Source organism: Hyaena hyaena, unplaced genomic scaffold (genome assembly GCF_003009895.1).
Source record: "Hyaena hyaena isolate Hyena2069 unplaced genomic scaffold, ASM300989v1 scaffold_722, whole genome shotgun sequence".
Lineage (NCBI taxonomy): Eukaryota > Metazoa > Chordata > Mammalia > Carnivora > Hyaenidae > Hyaena > Hyaena hyaena.
Genome location: NW_024081357.1, coordinates 111,222 through 121,010, shown reverse-complemented (window position 1 = coordinate 121,010; position 9,789 = coordinate 111,222). Strand labels below are relative to the sequence as shown.

General features: G+C 40.2%; 1 long non-coding RNA gene across 1 annotated transcript; it reads right to left on the bottom strand.

Moving 5' to 3' along the window:
* Positions 1–542: 542 nt before the first annotated feature.
* LOC120220772 lies at positions 543–5,859 on the bottom strand. Its single transcript, XR_005525657.1, has 3 exons — positions 5,715–5,859; positions 821–919; positions 543–720 (listed from the first exon to the last, which is right to left on the bottom strand). It is a non-coding gene; the product is annotated as an uncharacterized LOC120220772 (long non-coding RNA).
* Positions 5,860–9,789: the final 3,930 nt, after the last annotated feature.

Below are 9,789 nucleotides of genomic sequence, written 5' to 3'. Positions count from 1 at the left end.
TTCGATATTCATGTCTAGATTGTGGTCAGACATCAGCATGTGATTTAACCTTCTTCAGGTCCTATTTGAATTTGCACTTGGATATGCAAAGTGGGTGGCCCTAAATTCTTGAAGACAATATAGGTTTTGTTTCTGTTGGAGCTTAAGAACAGTGTTGGGCCAGTGTATCAAGTGGTAATATAATTGGTGGGAAACCTGAAGCCCCTCCAAATTGTCTCACCCACCCAGAACCCAGTGATATTTACTCTACAGACTTCTAAATGCAAAGTTTTAAAAGAACTTTACCTATTTGCTATCCTGTCTTATAAAACTTCCTAAAATTTTTGAAAAAGTTTTATGGTTATTTTAAGAAACAATCTCTAAAAGAATAGAAGTCAGATGTTATGAGTACACACTACAAAAGGATAATTCCTTGGGGTGGGTATCTGGCTCAGGCAATGAGACAGAGTGGACCAGACGGTCCCTGAAAGAAAGGGGACAGGAATTTTAGGCCTCAGCTTTATTGATGTATTACCAAAAAGTGTAGGTTTTACAACAGAGAAATGTTGTAAATATCATGTTGGCCAATATATCCCTAATATTACTGGTTCAGACGAGGTGTAGGGCTACTCTAGGACAGCTGACTTAGTTCCATGCTGGATTCTCCATTCTTTGGTTCCTTTGAGAGTCCTGTCATTACTAGGAAGATCCTTGCCAGTGACGTTCTGTAAGTCTCAGACACTGGGACAGAAAAGAGGCATCAGATCCAAGACATGCATGACAAAAAAGAAAAGGAATCTAACGGAAGCGAGTAGAGCCTGCAAAGGGTGCCAAAACATACCTCTGATTTAATTCTTCAGCTGCTCAGTGAGTTACGTATCTGCTGTTCTATAGATATCACACATATTTTCCTGTTTTCAGTGTTTCCTCTTTCCACTTTCTGTCAGAGATAGAGGAGAATGAAATATTTCTCTCTGCGCATACTGCAATCACTTTTGCCAGTAAGTACAGATCTTAAAACAAAAGTATCTTGACCCTCTCATAAAAGAAGTTATTTTCAATTGCTTGCTGATAGCTTGAAAGTACACATCATTTTTCATACTCAGACCCCTAGTAATTTGTCATGTGTCTGGGCATTTCATTATCAGCAATATTTTACTATCTATCCATCTCTGCTCCTTCAAGTGCCTGTTTTTAACACGGAGACAATAGACTTCATCCAGTCGATAAAAGAACATGCCAATAGGTGGTGATTAAGAACATACTCAGATGTCAGACAACTTGGCTCAAATGGGCAATTTACTTAATTCTCTCTAAATCTTGAAAATAGGGATCATGTCAGTACACACCTTACAGAGTTGTGGTGAAGATAAGATTCATGTACTTATTTTGGGGGCACTACCTATTGAAAATGAATGTGAGCTAAGGTGATAGAGACAATAGGGTGCTTTTCTAGATATGGCGACAGAAAATGCTGCTCCAGAAATGTTTTATTTGAGTGAAGATCTGAATCAAATGAAGCTAGAAAGCAAGTCTTGCAAATATTGAGGGAGAGAAGATTCCAGGCAGAGGAAAGAGCATTTAAAAAGTAGTGTAGTGGGAATATCACTGCCATTTTTGAGAAGCTGGTGAATTGTGATGTCATTAATGACATCATCTTTTTACAGTGCCTGGGGCCTAGCAAGTCCTCCATGAGTGTTAGCAATTCTGCTTAGTGTGTGAATCACAAGAACAGAAATACTTGCCCCTTTTAGGGGCCCTGGGTGGGTGAGTCAGCTGAACTTTTGACTTTCACTTAGGTCATAATCTCTTGGTTCAAGAGTTTGAGTCCCACATTGGGCTCTCTGCTGTCAACACAGAACATGCTTTGGATCTTCTGAATCACCCTCCTCTAACCCCCATTCTCTGCTCCTCCCCTACTTGTGCTCTCTCTCTCTCTCTCTCTCTCTGTCTCTCTCTCTCTCTCTCTCCCTCTCTCAAAAAAATAATAAACATTAAAAAAATATTTCCCAGGGCTCCCATGTGGTTCAGTCAGTTAAGCTTCTGATTTCTGCTCAGGCCATGGTCTCACAGCTTGTGAGTTTGAGTCCTACATCAGGCTCTGTGCTAACAGCTCAGAGCCTGGAGCCTGCTTTGGATTTCATGTCTCCCTTTTTCTCTGCCTTCCCCCTCTTGTGCTCTGTCTCTCAAGAATAAATAAACATTTAACAAAAATTTTTTTAAAAATCTCCCTCTTTTGTTATCTTGCTTAATGAAAGAGGATCTAATTATGCCAACAATAGTACAGAGACTACTAACAAACCCTCTTGCTCTTGAAGCAAACCTGTTCTCTGTTCTGAAAAGAAATGAGTTGACTGAGTTTCTCTTTGGGACAAAATGAGGAGCAGTGATTTTTGACTTGCCCCACCTAGAGAAGTGGTGTCCTACAGGACAAAAGTGTGCCTTTCTGAACTTGGGCTATCAAGAACTGATGACCTCAAGAAGACAAGAACAGAGGTGGGTGGGAAGAGCTGTACTGGGTATGAGTTCCCAAAGCCAGAGTCTTTCTAGAGAGTTCCAGGCTAAAACGAAGTCACAGTCTACATGCAGACTATACTATGGAAGGGTATTCCTGATCTTTTGGGGTTTGTATTTATTATGTGAGCAAAATTTATTGTAGAAAATTTATTTATTTATAAATGATAATGTTTTAGAAGTTTATTAAATTTATAATAGATATTTAGAACATTAAGAAGGTACAGACATAAAGAAGAAAGAAAGAAGAAAGGATGGGGGAAGGAAGAGAAAAGAAGAAGAAATCATCTACTAAGCTATGAGCCAAACATAAGAGCTATTCCTGTTTCATTGCATTTTTTGAACCAGATTCAATGAAAATATACAGTGAAAAAATATATATCATTAGTAACTTACTATGTTCACTCAACAGCTGATATTTACCATCTCTTCATGGCCATAAATACATATAATCCCACATCTTTTTTATTGGCTGCATAGTCATCCATCATGAAATTGAGCTATAATTTACCAACCTATTGTAACCTTATGACAATCTCTATAATGTTAAATATGCTTCTCTTCACATACAGCAATTGTACTTCCAATATCCACAGGAGAGAACGCATCATGAGAACAATCTCCCACAAAATCAGTGGCATCTTCAGTGAGTTTGCAGATTAGTAACCAGAACAGAATCTATCTGCATTTGAAAATTTAGTTAGGTAGGTAGGTAGATAGGGAGGTAGGTAGGGAAATAAATGGATGGGGTGTTAGGACTATTCAATTCGCTCACCTGCTTGATACACAAATAAACTCTTGGACTCCTTGCAAAGTTTCCACAATGCACTGTCCCACTCAGAGTGCAGTTGCTCACAGATTATACTGTACAGGGGATGCAAGGAAGTGGTCCTTCAGGTATGGTCCCAGGACCAGCAGCCTATCAGCATCACATGGTAACGTGTTGGGAATACTAATTATCTGGTCCTGCTCCAGACCTGATGGATCAGAAGCTCTAAGGATATGGCCCGGCAACCTGTTTTAGCAAGACATGCTAGTGATTCAGATCAAATCAGGGAACGATTGAAAGGGAGAGAACATAACAGTTGTCTCCTGTCACTATCAATAATGAGACCCACGACTTCTCACCTGCTACATTGTCTGTGCTTCTGATTTCTTATTTAGAAAAAAAAATTATAAACAGAAGAGGCAAACAAAGAAACATTACATATATAATGATAGAATTGTTGTAAAGATTCCATAACAATTTCTGTGAAAGCAACTGGCTGTGCCTCGTGGAGGAGATACATGCTGATTCAGGGATTATTTAAGACTCTAACATGTGACAAGAACTAGAAGACAAAGTGAAGAAGGTAACTACTCTCTTGGACCCTATTTAGTAAGGGAAAAACTGTGGGTTTTAAAGATCAGTTAAATGTCATCTTTGCCATGATAACATGTAGTTGAGGCCCAAGGAAGGGAGAGATCAATCGTGTTTGGGAAGGACAGGGAGGCAGGTGAGTCTTCACGGGGGAGAAAACCATGAGCCACAGAGAATCCAGAGTAAATCACTTCTGGGAAGTGTGAAGAGGCAGGGGCTTACGGACGTGGTAAAAAGAGGTCACCACGTATCCGAGAATGACACATGAATGAGACAGCATAATTTCCTGCAACATTGGGAGGCTGCTACGAAGGGAAGAGAGAGGTCGAAGAGGAAGCCACAAGTAATTAGAAGAGATGAAATTTGCGAAAGAGGAAAAGATAAGTTGAAAAATAAGCCAGATCCTAGAGGTCTTAAATGGCCTTTGGATTTCTGACTCCAAGCAATGTCAGTTTCCCTCTTTTCTTGAATATTTGTTTTTTCATCTTGATAGAAGAGTACATTTTAAAATAGTATTGATGGAGGAAAAGAAATCACAGAAAGGCTACCTCACAATTTGAGACCCAGGTGGAAAATGGCAAAGGGGTCTCAGGAATTGTGTATGTTTTCCTTTCTCTGTCTCTGTCTGAGCTGATTGCCTGAATGACTGACAAGCTGCCAGTTCTGAGGAAGAGGAACATGGAGTGGGAGGGAAGTAACGGAGAACAGAAGGAAGAAAGGAGAGAAAGAAGAGGGTTCAGAGGAGCAACTTGGGGGTTCACCATAGGCAGAGCCAGACAGACTGTAGCAGATTCTTAGATCCACTGACGTAGATCATTTACTGCCTTTGGATTCCTTCGGATTCTTTGTGGCACATTATTTATGACTGCGTTCTTTGTACATAGTTATTTTTAATGACTTTGTTCCCAAAGTAAACCCTCGGTACCACTGTGCCGGCACAGCCCCCATGAAAATTGACCACTTTGTTCTGTTTACGAAGGACTATAGATTTACAAATGCTGAAAATAAAACCCGCAGAGTCCATAAAGTAGATGTTCTTGGTCCTCTGCTACCATATTCTACATTTAAAATGTTTTCCCAGCCACAGTCATAATCACGGTTTACTGCATTGCCCAGATAGAGGCCTTCGAACATCCTCTCCTGTAACTCAATTAAGGGCAGTAGCCCGAGCCCTCACTTCTGTTCTCAGCTCTCCAGTTAGGAGACAAGAAATGATTATGCTTTATGTAAATATTATGGATGTGCATTCTGTCTCTCTAGCTCGGGGTTTCAAATTTTCCACTTTGCAAGAGATTCACCACTTTCCCCTGCTTTTCCCAAACATGAAGTAAATCTCAGAGAATAAAGCAAAGTTAGTTTAGACACCATAATGCTCAGTTTCAATATAATTAAATTGCATACACATAGTCACACTCAGGGAGAGCTGGGACGTCAGCTTCTAATTTGCCACCAAACAAACATCGTCTCCGGTTATTTTCCAGAGTCTAGGGTGGTAACTTTAGTAATTGAAGAGGGGAATAAACAAAGTTAGCATAAAATTATAGTCTGACACAACCTTAAATTCTGCATTTTAAGATCTGGGTGAGCTCATCTGTCATGAGGCCGAAAATAAACAAGCTTTCAAGATGGAAACAATAGTGTAGTTAAAAGTCATCCACATAAGTGAGTCAAGCACTCAAAAAAATTACTTGGGGCAAAGTAAAATTCCGAGGGGTGAATCGTCCTTTTAAGACATTTTAAGACATTAAGATGTTTAAGCAGCCACTACAACAGACACACACACACACACACACACACACGTACTTTTATTCTGTTTATAAGATGTTGGAAAATAATCATGTTGATAAAATACCAAACTTACTGGGTTGTCCATGTTCTGAGGTACAAGGTGACTACCAGAGGGTTTAAGTTTTTCAAACCTCCCAATGGTTGGGAAATGGGGGGAGGAAATGAAATGGATCATCTCTCTGGAGGAACTTCAGCAGATCTAGGGACAAGGACAAGGAACAAACACCAAGGAGTTCAAGAGCCTTTTTCCCCATCTCAATAAATGAAGCTCCTATTTATCTAATTGTTTGCACCAGAAGTTGAAGTTATCTTTGACACTTCCCTTTCTCTCATATCCTATATCTAATCAGGCTGCAGATTCCAGCAGCACTGACATCACGGCAGTGCAAGTGACAGTCATCGCCTTGCCAGTTTTCTTATCACCATAGATTTTTAATTGGTCTTCTTGTTCCCACCATTGTCTCTCTAATCTATTTTTGATGTAGCAGCTAAGTGATATTGTTAAAATTTTTAGCCAGACCATATCAGTGACTACCCATCTCAGAGTAAAATCCCAATCTTGCACAGTATCCTAGAAGGCCCTCTTGATCAGACCTTCTCTCCCCCCAGGTGTCTTCTCTGGTCACCACACCCATTCCCTCTGGCTCACTTGTTTCCCACAGCATGAGCCACCATGTTGTAATCCAAGCCTGCCTCAGGACATGTGCATTTGCTTTTTTTTTTTTTTCTGCCTGAAGTGCTCTTCCCTCAGATATCCACAAAGTTCTCCCCCTGACTTTATTACGGGTCTCTGGCCAAAAATACCTACTTTAGGGTCACGTAGGTGGCTTAGTTGGATAAGCATCGGACCCTTGACTTGGCTCACAGTGTGCCCCTCATCTGGCTTCACACAGAGCTCAGAGGCTGCTTAAATTGTCTCTCTCTCCCTCTGCCCCTCCCCAGCTTATGCATACATGCTCTCTCTCTAAAATAGAAAAATAAAAAAAATATTTACTTTAATCAAGAAAGCCTTTCACAAACACCTTATTTAAAAGTTCAACTGTTTCCTTCACTCACAAGCTTCCTTGATCCTGCCCATTCTGTGATTTTTCCTACAGCAGTGGTTATTTCTTATAAACTACAAGTTTTATTTACTTATTTATTATCTTTTCTCTTCCACCAGGAATGTTTATTTGTTTGTTATTTTTTATAGCTGTTTCCAAATAACTATTATAGTGGCAGAACATGGGTAAGTCCTCAAAAAAATATTTGTTAAAATGATATTAAGAGTGCTTCAAATAAGGTCAATTATACTTCTTTTTTTTAATGTTTATTTATTTTTGAGAGAGAGAGAGAGGGTATGAGTGGGGGAGGAGCTGAGTGGAGCAGAGAGAGAGAGACAGAGAGAGAGAGACAGAGAGAGAGAGACAGAGAGAGAGAATCCAAGTTCCATACTGTCAGTGCAGAGCCTGACACGGGGCTCAGGCTCACAAACCGTTAGATCATGACCTGAGTCGATGGTTGCTTAACCTACTGAGCCACCTGGCTGCCCCTTCCAAATGTACTTCTTAGAAGACTGGCTCTGTTCTAGTTCACTATGGTTATATAGAAAACAGGTCTGAGGAGCTCCAAGACACAAAACTAAGGATAGGGGGAAGAATTCTGAAAAACCTGTGGCCATCCAGAGAGGTTAAACACCCCACTGCATTGGCTCGTGGTTCCATGAACGGTCAGCCGATCCCTTGCATCTGGCTCCCAGGCCCAACAGGTATCATTCTCCATTATGTGAAAGCAAATACTTAGGAAGGGAGGAGAAAGCAATTTTATAGACTTCTTTCCTAAAAATTAGCCAACAGCATCTTCCTAAATTCATTAAAGATTCAACAACACTGCCCCCATTTCCAAATCCTGATAATATTCCAGTTAATAGGAAAACACATCTGGCATTAAAAAATATTAGTGGCAATGCTATGAATTTTATTCATTATCTTGCTTTTGGTTTAAAATAGCAGGTCTATTGCCTCTAGACTAATTCTTTTTAAACCTGCTCTGACTTAATTTAACACCTGGATTAATGAAGTCATTCTAACTTCTGAAATGCAGATTAGGATTAAAGTTCTCATAGTACATGACCAAAGTAATAGCTTGGTTAAAAGAGCTCAAATAGAACTTGCCTTAATGTCATTTGGAACTAGAAAGTATACTACACTGAAAACTTTCAATTATGGTTTTGTGTTATCTTAAACAGATCCCCTCGGATCTCTAACAATGCACCCTGGTGTCCACAATTTGTTTTCAACTCCCATGGTTTGTCCTCAGTCTTACTCTCCTAGGGATCTGGGGTTGAATTAGTAGCGGACAAGAAAATTCCCAAGTAATAAATAGCTTCTATGGACAATAGCATGAATGGATCTACTAAAGGTTGTCTCTCAGAGTCTGAAATGAGTCAGTTTATATTAAAAAGTATTGCAACAGACGTTGATGCACAGAGGATTCACTTTCCTCTCTGACAACGTCCAGTCAGGTCTTATGGTTCACAGGAGAAGCTGAATCACAGAAATTACAGTGCATACTGCCAGGGCTCTGATGAGGCATATGAAATTGCCAATGTATTATTTTTAGAGAGAAAGTATTAGTTACCTTACAAAAACATGCAGATGGTGGAAAAACATACCTTCAGGGAGCTCAACCATTTGGGTAAGAACATCTTAGAAATACAGACTGAATGCCTGCAGTACCAAAATTTCCCAAGATTTGGAAGAAACCACATGACATTGCATTATTTTACTCTTCTTGACAAATTTGATGTCAGAAAATGATAACCTCAGTCTTAGCCTTTTCTGTTAAAAATGAATCAATGCCTCAAAACAAAATAATTTTTTAAGTAGTAGCATTTCTTATATCCCTTGACCATCGTTACTTCCAACAACAGAATATACATAAGAGCTTAAGACTGACAATTCCTTTATAGTGTTGTTTTTCTTGGCAAGAATTAGTTTTTTGATTTTGCCTACGTAACATGAGCATTGGTCAACTCACGTTGTCCTCAGCTGTTCACATTGCCAAGTGCATGTGATAGCCCTGTTTTTCAAATTAACTTACTGCTGCCTTTTATTTTATCCCCTCGGAGCTTCATCAGCTTCTTTGGGTGGCATGCAGTGGAGACCAGAGGTCAGCTTAGAAAAAAAATCTTGGTTAAGAACATCTGAAGAGCTTTGCGAGGCTGTGTAAATATGCATAAACAAAGTCGCTCTACCTATATCAAAAGAGTTAAGCACTCCTGAGTAGCACTTCAAGGTCAGTGGTTTGCTTTCATCCCTTTCCAGCACTTTGCATAGCTGGCAGCCCTCCATCCTTCAGAGAGTGCAGGGACAGCAGAGTGCACAAGACTTCACAGCCTCCGCCAGAATTTCCATAATCACATCAACAGATGGAATAATAATCACCGCTGAAGTTACTGCACCATCTTTCTGATCCAAGGAAACTTCCTCTTGCTTCATTTCAAAATCATTTCTGCTGGCAATTTATACATAAGGTATTCTTATTTTCTGGAAATGCCGCCACATTAAGGTGATTCCAAATAACTGAATCCTGTAAGCCCTGTATTTGAATATGAAAGCCTGTGTGTGGGGAGGAGGTTAAGCACGGTTGGGGGAGGGTAGATTTTGTGAATGCTACAGGGAACGCTGTCATTTTCTTGGCAGCTGAAGGCAGCGATTGTGAGGCCTGTCACTAGCAATACTATCTCCTGGCCACCTGGGCTCAATCTCCACAGCTGTGGTTCCTATCATAACTGTGCTTGAAAGTGACCTCCCTTAGTCTCCACGTAGTAGGTGTCCTCTGTGTTCTTGATTATTTCATGAGGGAAAGTCAGTTATATGGATTATATTGCAGAGACTATCAGATCAGTACAATCAGAATTGGGCTTTCTAAAATCTGGTGTTGGAGTATTTAATGTTGATTTTCAGACAACAGCTCTGAATCTGTCCAAGAACCCCGTGTGGAGGATGAGAAATGTAAGTTGCCTGTTAAAAAAACATTGAACAGGGGCGCCTGGGTGGCTCAGTCGGTTGAGCGTCCGACTTTGGCTCAGGTCATGATCTCACAGTTCGTTGGTTCGAGCCCCACATAGAGGTCTGTGTTGACATCTCAGACCCTGCTTCGGATTC